The sequence below is a fragment of the Chenopodium quinoa genome, unplaced genomic scaffold (assembly GCF_001683475.1).
Source record: "Chenopodium quinoa cultivar QQ74 unplaced genomic scaffold, ASM168347v1, whole genome shotgun sequence".
Taxonomy (NCBI): domain Eukaryota; kingdom Viridiplantae; phylum Streptophyta; class Magnoliopsida; order Caryophyllales; family Amaranthaceae; genus Chenopodium; species Chenopodium quinoa.
This window is the reverse complement of record NW_018742681.1, coordinates 4,562,404-4,573,992: the sequence shown is the minus strand read 5'-3', so window position 1 is coordinate 4,573,992 and position 11,589 is coordinate 4,562,404. Positions and strand designations below refer to the sequence as shown.

At 36.7% G+C, this 11,589-nt stretch overlaps 1 long non-coding RNA gene across 1 annotated transcript; it reads right to left on the bottom strand.

Annotated features, from left to right (window-relative positions):
* Window positions 1-7,423: 7,423 nt before the first annotated feature.
* Window positions 7,424-10,611, bottom strand: LOC110722443. Its single transcript, XR_002511608.1, has 3 exons — window positions 10,042-10,611; window positions 8,686-9,062; window positions 7,424-7,690 (listed from the first exon to the last, which is right to left on the bottom strand). It is a non-coding gene; the product is annotated as an uncharacterized LOC110722443 (long non-coding RNA).
* Between the last annotated feature and the right edge of the window lie 978 nt (window positions 10,612-11,589).

The following is an 11,589-nucleotide window of genomic DNA, read 5'->3' as shown; positions in this document are numbered from 1 at the left end:
CAGTAGATCCTCCGCATAGCATCACCCAGGGATCGTGTAAGATCGCTAAGGGGTACCAGCTCCCTCTGACATGCTCAACAACCTCGCGACGTTAAACATGTGACGAGGTGGAGGAGCAAGAACGACAAAGGTATCGGAGGAATGCTGTCTGGAAACCCTCTCTCCATGATATGCAATCGCTCCATAGGTCCCCAAGAAATAGCGACGCTCAGCAGAATACTGCGCGGCTAACCCAGGGACTGCCAGGTCGACCCATGGTCTGTACAGCACCTAAGGCTTCTGCAAAGAGCATCAATCAAGCAAGAGTCTATCTAAGGCATCACTAAATGTCAAATAAGAAAGGAATCATACCGAGATGATCCAATCTCGGACATTTGCAGTGGACATTCCCACACGGCGGCTGCCCCAAGAAGCACTAACTGGAAACCTGCGCGGCGACAGTCTCGCCGGAACAGCAGAAGGGAAGTACTCGTAGAACTAGACCTACAAGAAGCTTAAGTTATCAGTAAATGCTAGCTAAAATGTAGAGCTAAACTTTACAGGGAATCAGGTTTACCTCTACGACCCTCCAAAAGCTGGACAAAGCAACATTCGTCCCAAAGGACCGATGTCGACATGAGTCCCTCAGCGCTCGAATGAAATCAGCATAGGCCAAGCTGGCCCAGACATAAGTCCCGATCTGGTGTAGATCGCGGACGATAGTAAGGTAGAAAAGCAGCGCCCTACTACCCTTGTCAGGGGAGAACGTCCCTGACAACAAGATGAGTGCAAAGATGCGCACCCGCTGCTCTCAGGTGGTCGCACCATCGTCCAAAGCCGATGTTAGAGTCGGGCGGCGAATCCCCCTAGCGCTGAACTGAGACGACTCTACCTCAGCTCGTGCCCGAATAGCAATCGGATCCAATATCTCCTCGACCTCAAGGGAAAAGACGTTGATCCCACTGTCGAACGGCAGTGGCACGGAGCTTAACTCCAATCCTGTGATGAGACTGAAGTCGGTAGGAGTGACCATCATCTCACCCCAAGGAAAGTGGAAAATGTTGGTGGTGTCCTAAAAGAACTCCACCAGAGCACGAACTACATGGTGACCCCCTCTGGAGGCAACCATTGCCTCAGAGGTCTCGTACAGCGCAGTAAGACCGCAAGACTCCCATAGAAGTCTCGTCTATTCGTCTCTGGCGATGTACATCTTGTATAGATCGCCCAAGACGTCACAGCCGGAACCATGACAGCGCGTCCTCCCAACAGCGATGCCCCGTCTCACCCTCTCAGAAATGTAGTTGACGGGGGAAAAGTACAAGGTCCGCTCATCCCACTCGGGGAGTCGACCGAGCGAAGTTGACGGCTCGGCATCGTCCTCCACGGGCTCATGCTCCCGTCGAACGTCTCGGGATCGTGAACCGGAACCTCGCTGTCTAGCCATGCTACATTGTGCAGATTTATCATAAATTAAGGTTCTATAGTATCTAAGGTTTGCCTAGCCGCATGATACTATGTTCGCAAAAAAAAACAGAGTATGTAGTGCTAAAACAGATCACAAATTCAAATTGAGCATAACGGCATTTTTCAAGCAATCAAACAATTTCTTGCAATACTATAGTAATTATTGTGACAAATTGGACAAAAATTGCTAGCAAAAACATCAAGAACGAGCCACATTGCATTCCCGACCTTAAGAGGTTCAACAATGGCAATTTGTTCATTTCTTCACCAAATTGAGTCAAACAAGTCTCAAATTACTCCCAAGGCAATATATAAACATAATCAAGCAATTTCATGGCATAAAATTTGACAAACAAAGAGAATTAAGCATTCTAAGTTTTGAATTTTCATGAAATTCGAGAATATACACATGCTAAATTCATAAAAACTGGTGTGAGTTTGAAGAAAACATACATAGATCGAGAAAATGGATGAAATAAGCTTTGATTGGAAACAATTTTGAGCGAATTTGGTTTAGAAACGAGCAAGAACGAAGCAAATGAATTTCTGGGAATTTTCGAGCAACAAGCGCGACGAGCAGCAGCAAAAATGAAGAAGAGAAGGGTATTTAAGGAAAACCCAACTCTAGCGCCAAGCGCCAGACCTTGGCGTCAGCAGATAGGCTTGGCGCCTGGCGCTAATTCCAGCGTCTGGCGCTACAGCCATTTGTGTGGCGCTGATGTTATTTCAGCGGCGCCAGAATATTCAGCCACTCAGTACGGTTGTTCAAACTTTTTGAAATATATTTTGGGTTCCTTGGTACGCCAGTTAGCCCCTCTAAGCAATTTGACACAATTTTTAGTAATCGACTTGATTGCATAAAGTGATCGACCTGATGAAAGATAGTCTCACTTAGCTTAAAGCACCGACATATTGGTTCATTCGCAAGAAGCACCGACATACTGGTTCATTCGCAAGAAGCACCGACATACTGGATCATTTGCAAAAGGCACCGACATATTGGTTCATTCATTCAGCAAAAGGCACCGACATACAGGTTCAAAGCAGCAAAAGCGCCGACGTACAGGCGTAGCGGAAGTAAAGTTCAAGCGAACTTTTAAAGATCGACAAGAGGGGATCTTCAGTAATTTCCTTTGGAAAATTATCACAACAAATGAGGATAGCTTCAAGCGAGGATATCTTCGACAACATTCCCTAGATTGTGGAGAGTTGTCAAAAACAACTGAAGGTGATTTCAAGCGAAGTTGTCTTCGATCATGTTCCCTTAGACGTGGAAGATGGTAACAAAGCGGAAGAGGATTGTTTCAAGCGAAGCAATCTTCGATAGTGTTCCCTTAGACATGGAATATTATCAAAGCGGAAGAAGGTCGTTTCAAGCGAATCAATCTTCTAAATTGGAATTAGTTACAAGTGTAGCGGTTTTCAAGCGAAATGGCATTCTCTTGGCAGGAGGTCATCAAAACAACAGTAAAGCGGCAACAAGTTGGTTACTTTCAGAGACGCGTGCTCGACGGTGCAAGATACACGTTTCTTAACTCTCTTATATGTTTAACTAATGCTAGTTTGCAGGTATCGGCGTTGCAAGAGTGATTTTGGATCGCAGAACGTTCTGAATCATTCTTCGTCCCTATCGCTACTTTGACTTTTGTTTTTGAAACTTGCGTTTCTCCAAACTCAGTCAAAGTGGGGGCTTTTGTAGACACTAATTTGTGTCTCCCCAAAACCAAACCCAGTGATGAGTACCTTTCACGTCGAATCATAATCGAATAAAGTGAAAGTGTGGAAAGTTTAGTGTTGCAGATAGTTTTAATTTCTTTTCTTTTCTCTCTATTTTTGAAAACCTATTTTGAGAAAACAGCCAATCCAGTTTTGTTGGTCCATGATATGGGTCCAATAGTAGTGTAGTTGGATGGGGCTTGACAAGAGCTTTCCTAAGATATATTATAATCCCAATTCCGATTAATATTGAGGAAGTTATGGCCAAAATACCAAACTGGGCCCGGTTTGAGCCTTATATGCGGCCCAATGATCTAGAGGAGGGCCTAATATGGATTTATCATTCCTAATTCAATTAGCATTGATAAATTGACTTTTCTTGACTTTTTAGAGTTTTAATCAGAATAAAAGAACGTTTTTGAGGAAAATATGATTTTATCCTCTTGTACGGAAATTTCTATCTGATTTTAAGAAAACGCGTGAATTTCTGAGTCAGTGTCAAACGCCAGCTGTAGCGCCTGACGCTATGCTTGGCGCCTGGCGCTAGTCTTAGCGTCTGGCGCTAAGGTCAGCGTTTGGCGTTAACTTGGCTTTTTGCGTCAGAATTTTGTTTTTTATGTTTTATCTTTTTGGCTGATTTTCTCTGTAAATAACGTGCTAAAAACTCCGTTTCATTCACCAACTCTGATCAAGATCTTCTTGATTACTCTCTCCCTCTCTTTTCTAAACTAGCCTTCTCTCAAATCTAAAAATTCCGCATTCATTAGATTTAGATACACCTAGCCATATTCGATGTTGCCTTCTCCCTAGATGTGAAAGGTTTAATTTCTGAGGGTTTGGTCCCAAATCTCTATGTCGTTTATTTGATTTAATTATTTATTATTTTCCTTGAAGTTACTAACGTGTGTGTTTTGTTATTAGAAAGAGGTACGAGGCATCAAAGTAAGTATTTTCATGGTTTTTATTGATGTTATGATATAGAGTTCATGCTTAGGTTGTTATTATGATATTCCTAGTATCATGTCTAGGGTAACTTTAATATTAAATATGATTGTTATGATGCCTTTTATTTTCTTTGTAATATTTATGATTGTTAGTATCATGTTATGGCTATATATTTAATTTTTAATGTTTAGTGACATGCTAGGGTTTGTTATTAATCTTGTTAGTATCATGCCTAGGATCTTGCTATTATTATTATGATTTAACATGATTATGATTATTATGATTTTTATAATCGTTATGATTGTTACTATAATTATTATTATGTTGCTTGATGTTATTTATTGTTATTGCTTGATCACACCTTTTATGCATGTTTAAAGGGAATTTGTACTTGTAATCACGCTTATATAAGATAATTAATAATCTTTTTTAGGGTTAATTTGATTATAATTCAAGTGATCGCCAATAATAGATTTATTTGTGCATTAATATTCAACCAACATAGATAAACAGGTTTAGGGTTAATCCTATTGATTGCATGTTAGTCAGAAAGCGCACATGAATACGATCTGAATAAAGTAGAGGCCTATTATTAGAGCAAGTTCAATCTCTTTTAGGTTGGATTTGTACCTTCATCCCCGAACCCTATTTGGTTCAAGACCTTATGGAGTTGACGATCTCATGGATCGTTAAGGGGTGTAACCTTCACCTCGTGAACGGTTTACAAGTTCCTAAAAACTTGTTGTCGACTCTTTTGCTTTATCTTCTTTCCCTTTGGACGCCACCGTACTTTAGTGTATGATCACAGTGGGGTTCAAGCTAGGGGTTAATGCTTGAAATATTCCCTACATGACGAGACACACAAATAATAATAAATCGACAATATTCCCAAAATTCCCCTAGCATCGGAATTCCTCGAGCATCCGAATGCTAGGAGAATAATATGCTAGCACAGGTGGCTAGCATACGCACCATGCCAAGCCAAGGGTGGCTGACTAGTGCGTGCTAGCGCACCGTGCTAGCAGCAGCTAGCACACCAAGGTAGTAGCTGCTAGCAGCCTGCACATGGTATGCGCGCCATGCTAGCAGCAGCCCGCACTTGGAGTGCGTGGCTTGCTAGCCACAGTAGCAGCCCCCAGTTCCAAGTGCGGGGCTAGGCTTCGATTGGGCTACGGCTGGGCCTAAGGCACAGGTAGTAGGGCCGAAACTCATGGGAAGCAAGTGGGTGAGGGACAAGTGGCACAAAGGGAGTATGGAGTGGGGAGCAAGTATGGTTCCCTATTCTCCAAGTGGTCCACACTTCCCTTTTCATATAATAGTGAGACTTGTAGATTTATTATTAGTTTGCTTATTTATTTTAATTTAGCTTTAAAATAAATTGTGTAATTTCATCCTCCCACATTTATTTTAAGTACGGACTCCTTGGAGTGATTAAGGGAGGTATTTTGGAAGAATAAGGTAGGCTAGTGTTTAGGATATAGCATATAAGAGAGAAGAGAGAATTAATTAATGCCCCAAATTGCAGAAATGAGGGGGGTATTTATAGGGAAAATGAGCAGAGAGAACACACAGAACCCTAAAATGATAAAAAAAAAAAACAACCCTAAAAAAGAATACCGTGACACGTCAGCAGCATGCCACGACGCGGTATAATTTAGTGTGACACGGGGTATTTTGGTGCGACGCGGGAAAAAAACAGACCTACAGAGGATAAAACGCATTTAGGTTTTATACGGAGAAAACACGGGACCATTCCGTGTCACAAGAAAATATGTCGTGGCATGGCAATTGATCCCGTGGCACGACATAGGTTGTCGTGACACGATGGACTTTGTTTTCATTTTTACGTCCAAATTCATTTACACCTAATTACGCTCAGCATTTTAAGTTTGTTTCATAATTTCGGGCTATTTAGGTTTATTATTTATTAATTGGGCTAAAATAATAAATAATATAAAATGAATAAAAAAAGATTTGGGCCAAAATATAAATTGGACTATGCTTTGACTAACCATTAGGACTAATCCGTTAACTATTTTATGAACTATGTTTGATCGAATATGAATTTTAAGCACTCTCGAGATTAAATACTCAACCCGACCAATAATGGCGGGGAAAGGTTGTTCATCATCGGGTCTGGTTTCGGGGAGACATTTTTAGGTGTCTACAGTAGTACATGAGCAATTACCATAAGTAAAGGCAATTGTAGACACCTAAAAATGTCTCCCCAAAACCAGACCCGATGATGAACAACCTTTCACCGCCATTATTGGTCGGGTCGAGTATTTAATCTTTGGAGTGCTTAAATCCATATTCAATCCCAATACATTTCATAAACCAACCCAATTCCTAGCCCATTTCCCCAAATTATAACTTATTTTCCTCTTTTTATGCCTTTAAACCCAAAATAATTCATTTCGTCTCCCTTAAAATCATTCATTTCGTAACCTTTTATAAAAACATTTAGACCAGTTTAATTTGGTCCATAATCTGGGTCCAATGATTGAATAGTTGGATAGGGCTTGAAAAGAGTTTTCCAACGATATATTATAAGCTCAAATCTATGTTATAACGAATTAGTTGTTACCTACACCCCCTTTAGGCATCATTGCCTACACCCCCCCCCCCCACTAAGTTACCATAATATCTACAACCCTCCCCGCTTAATTGCCTACATTTCCTCTTTCCTCTTCTAAATTAGTTTTCTTGATAATTTTACTAACGTTTGAAATTTCTCTCTCCTTATAATTTTACCACTTTCTCTCTCCTCATAATTTTAATTACCACTTTCTCTCTCCTAAACTACCACAAACTTCTAAATATTTCTTGAAAATAAATCAAAATACTCCACTACTACATTTTTGACCTATTGCAACCCTTAAATCCGTTGTATTAGGCGTCAAAATCCGTGGCATTAGGCCTAATTCAACGGCTATGTACCGTGGCATCTGATGGCGTTGCAGTAGGTCTAATGCAACGACATATGACACCTAATGCCACGGTATCAATGATCCGTTGCGTTAGATCAATACATGATGCAACGACACCATTATTGCCGTGGCATTAGCTATAATACCTAATGCTACGGTTTCATATGCCTAATGCCACGATTCACTATACCTATTGCCACGGTTCCCTATACCTAATGCCACACAATGCATATACCTAATTCCAGTATTATAATAATAATAATAATAATAATAATAATAATAATAATAATAATAATAATAATAATAATAATAATAATAATAATAATAATAATAATAATAATAATAATAATACAATTAAATTAAAAAAAATTGAATTTTATTATTATAAATTAAATGTTTGTACATTGTTATCTATAAGGAATGTTACAAAATTAATTTATCACTTGTTAAACTTAGATAAAACAATTAAAAGTTTAAACTAAATCATTTTGTCCCCCAAACAATATTTTGTACCATTCTTTGGACCGTATTATCATTTCTTTCTCCTGCTTCTCCAATTTCTCAAGTAAAGCAATTTGGGACCAATTCAGGAAGCATCTTCTTGAGCTTTAGTATCCACCTCTAGCACTGTTTACACATATCCGGATCTAGATCCCCTAATAAACAAAACACACAAACAAATCAAAATGGGATTATAGAAAAATCGAGCACTAAAAAAAAGGAAAGGAACTTTAGTTGAACAATTTAAAAGATTAATTAGATATACAAAGTTCATTATAAGGTTCTTTTACTTAATTAAGAAGGTAATCTTCATCACATTATATCTCAGACCAGAGCAGATAGACATATATAGCAAAAAAAACCAATCACACTAAAAGCAGGCGTGTTCGCAATAGATAAAATACATTAAAAAGAGAAATTAAAATTGATTAGCAAAAACCCCATTGCAAACAAAGATACAAGTATAGTACACTCCTTGATGAGGCCTTTGTAACCAAAAAAAATATAAGTGAAACTTAGAAGAAAATTCATAAAAACTAGATAAATTTCACAGAAAAACATTTGCATTACAAGTCTTGTTGTCTCCCATAATATATTACAAGAAACAGAGAGATCATTTTCACCTCACCATAACAAATTCAAATTCATAAGAAGGATTAATTTCCATAAAATTTCAGAATGCCTTCATATATCCATATATTTTTATCAGATACACAAGGTTAAGTTTGAGACATTGACTTTCCCAGCAAATCATCATATACAGTCCATTTTTACCTGCATGTTTATTCAACCTAAAATACTTATAATTTATGAGAGAGGGAGAAAGCTGGACTGATTACGTTCAAATTATGTAGTGTTATGACTCAAAAAGTCTGAAGTCATGATAGAAGTAGCCTAACATCCTTTAGAAAATGACAATGTAGATGCAAGATTTTTTTTTTAAAAAAGTGAATATACATTCTCTCTAATCCATAATGAGTGCTAACTGAGGTAATGCTCATTTTTTTATGAAGTGAGGTTAATGTATTAGTGCTTAACCTAAAAGAGTGAATTGACATTTCCGCAAATGGCATATCTAAATCTTGAATGAGAAAAGTTAGAAACGTGACCAGATGAATGAGATGATACATAATGGAAAGAGTTGAATTACCTTGCCAAGTGTGTTTGCTGAAAGAGGGGCAATAACCATGATGTCAGCCCACCTGCGAAGCTCAATGTGAAGGACATTGCCACCTATTTTACTCCAACTAGACCATTCATCCTCATCTGTGTACAGCATCAGATCCTCTGGAATTGTCACATTGTTAATAAAATGCAATGCAGATTTAGATGTCACTGCTTTTACATCAGCCCATTCAGAAAAGCAATGACAGAGGTCCTCAAACTTGATCGCAACAACACTTCCACTTGCAGCTAGAAGGATCCTTGGTCTCCTAGGTGTGTCATTAGCCTGTACAGGTTCTATGTGAGTAGTAACAGGCTCTCCTTATGCCATGACCAAAGAACAAGCCAGCTCTGTTCAAAAATCTGAGATATATCCATAGCCATAAAGTCACAAATCAAAACAGCGTACTTCATTCTGTCCTATTTAATGCAGCTAATAAAACTAACAGATGCAATAAAATGAGAAGATTACAAGCTACCACATTTCAGAATCAGATTACTTGAACCAGCCAAAGATTGGAACAACTAAAAACACCAGTTAAAGATTGAACCAGCGAACTAATGTCATTTTTGTGTATCCAAATTGATCAGTTTTATTAGAGTTTCTCAAGAATTCCTTCTTCCTTGCAAGGTAATCATTGAGGAAATTAATCCTGGTTCTTATCTCTCTATTGGGGTTGGATCAGATTTTCATTTAGAAATTATGATCTAATATTTCAACACATACACGACATTATGCAGAATTGAACAACTTATAGCAATGTGTCCAATACATTCAGATCAATTAAATAGTAAAGACTAAAAAATTTGAGCAGAATCAGGAAAAATGAAAACTCGAAAATTTAAAAAAAAAAACGCAAGAAACCATAAAATTGTTAATAAAAAAAATGTAGTACCGCGGTAATACTGTAGATCAGGAAGTGTATCATGAAGATTACTCACCTTAATCGTTCTCTTTCTCTCAATCAAACTAGCAAAACCCAGATTGATTAATTATTCTAAGAAAACCAGACTACACAACATTGATTAATTATTCTAAGAAAATCAGACTATGCAACAGACATATAGACAATCACCAACCATTTGAAAATAACTAGCAAGGAAAAGACTTAGCCAAAACTGTTGGATTCAATAAGTCCATAGATAATTATTGTTCATTACATTGAAATTCTAGCCATAAGTACTCTACATTACACAACAAAAGGAATTACTATACATCAATCTTACTATCTATCCTCCACTAATCCATAGTATTTATTTATTTTGCATTATTGACCCGTATTCAATTGCCTTGAGACCCTTTACAAAAAATTAAAGACTTTCCTGAGAAGTTGAAGACTACCTTGATGTTTTCCCTATGCTTGTTGACGACATGGAAGAGCCAAAACAGACCTGCAAACATAGATCTTCAATTAAGTATTAACATTGGTAATAAAAAAACATATCCAGTACCTGTAATTTGCTTTACAATGCACAAAACAGTTCCTTTAACACCAGTTCACCGAGAAATTAATTAAAAATAGCACAAAATTCGTAGATAGTGAATTTAAATCAGGAGCAATGAAGTTAATAAAGGCTTTCTTGATGAAATTAAAGCAAATTTGACACCGAAGACTAAGATTGAAATACAACAAAGGATAAAACAACCGAAATTTCAAACGTTCTTATATCAAATTGGGGCCTTGAGGGTTAGGGTTTTTGCCGCTTCAAAGGGAAAAAGGAAAGAGAGAATGGCGTAGTATGATGAAGTGAAAATGAGTGGTGTGGTTTAGCTAGAATTAAAATTGACAAAATTTCGAGCATCAATCAGGGGGCGCCGCTAAGTGGAGGAAGATAGAGGGGAGAGAGGGTAGAATGGAGGAGAGAGAAAGGGTAGTCGTATAGATCGAGAACAAAAGAATCCCTTTTACATTTAAATGGTATAGATAGTGAGCGTTGTATTAGACATACCTATTACAACGCGTTAGACCCTGATCTAAAACAACTATTGCATTAGACCATGTTGATGCCACGGTAACTTACTAACTTACATAGCCGTTGCAATAGCCTAATTTTGGGCGTTGCATTTGAACAAAAATGTAGTAGTGCTCTTAGATCTCTACTTGTAAAAGAAAAAATCAAGAAATCAAAGAAAATTTCTACAAAAGAATGACCATCAATCAAATTGTAAGTTGATGATTTTTTTTATTTTTCGAAAAAAAGATTAAACCCTAACTTTTTAATTGCCTTATTCTTCAATAGTATGAACTTTCAATAGTAGCAGTTATGATTTCTTATAATTTTACTTGGTAATGATGCTTTCTTAATATTATAGTATAATGATGTTTTATATACTCTATTTAAGTTGATTTAACTTGTGTGTGTTATTAGCCTATACAATTACTGGACAAAAAAAATTAAACATAGAGTTCAATTGCTCTAATATATATAATGAATAATTTGATTTATTTCGTAGAATTATAGAAATATAAATTTAGTTCGCAATGGATTTTTTTAATGAATGTTCATTTATATATTAGTAGATGGTCATTTACTTATTAATAAATAATCATTAGAATTCTTCACATATCTAATAAGAATTTCAATTAGAGTTTGTAGTTTTTAATGGAAATATATGTAATAAGAATTTTAATTAGAGTTAGTATTTAAAATGTGTGTTTGTATATATATATACATATACATATATATATATATATATATATATATATATATATATATTGTGTGTGTGTATATATATATATATATATATATTTAATATACAAACACACATTTATATATACAAACACACATTTATATATTTAATCACTTAATATATAAATTAATATATATTTAATCATTTATATTATATATATTTATATTAATATATAAATTAATATATATTTAATCATTT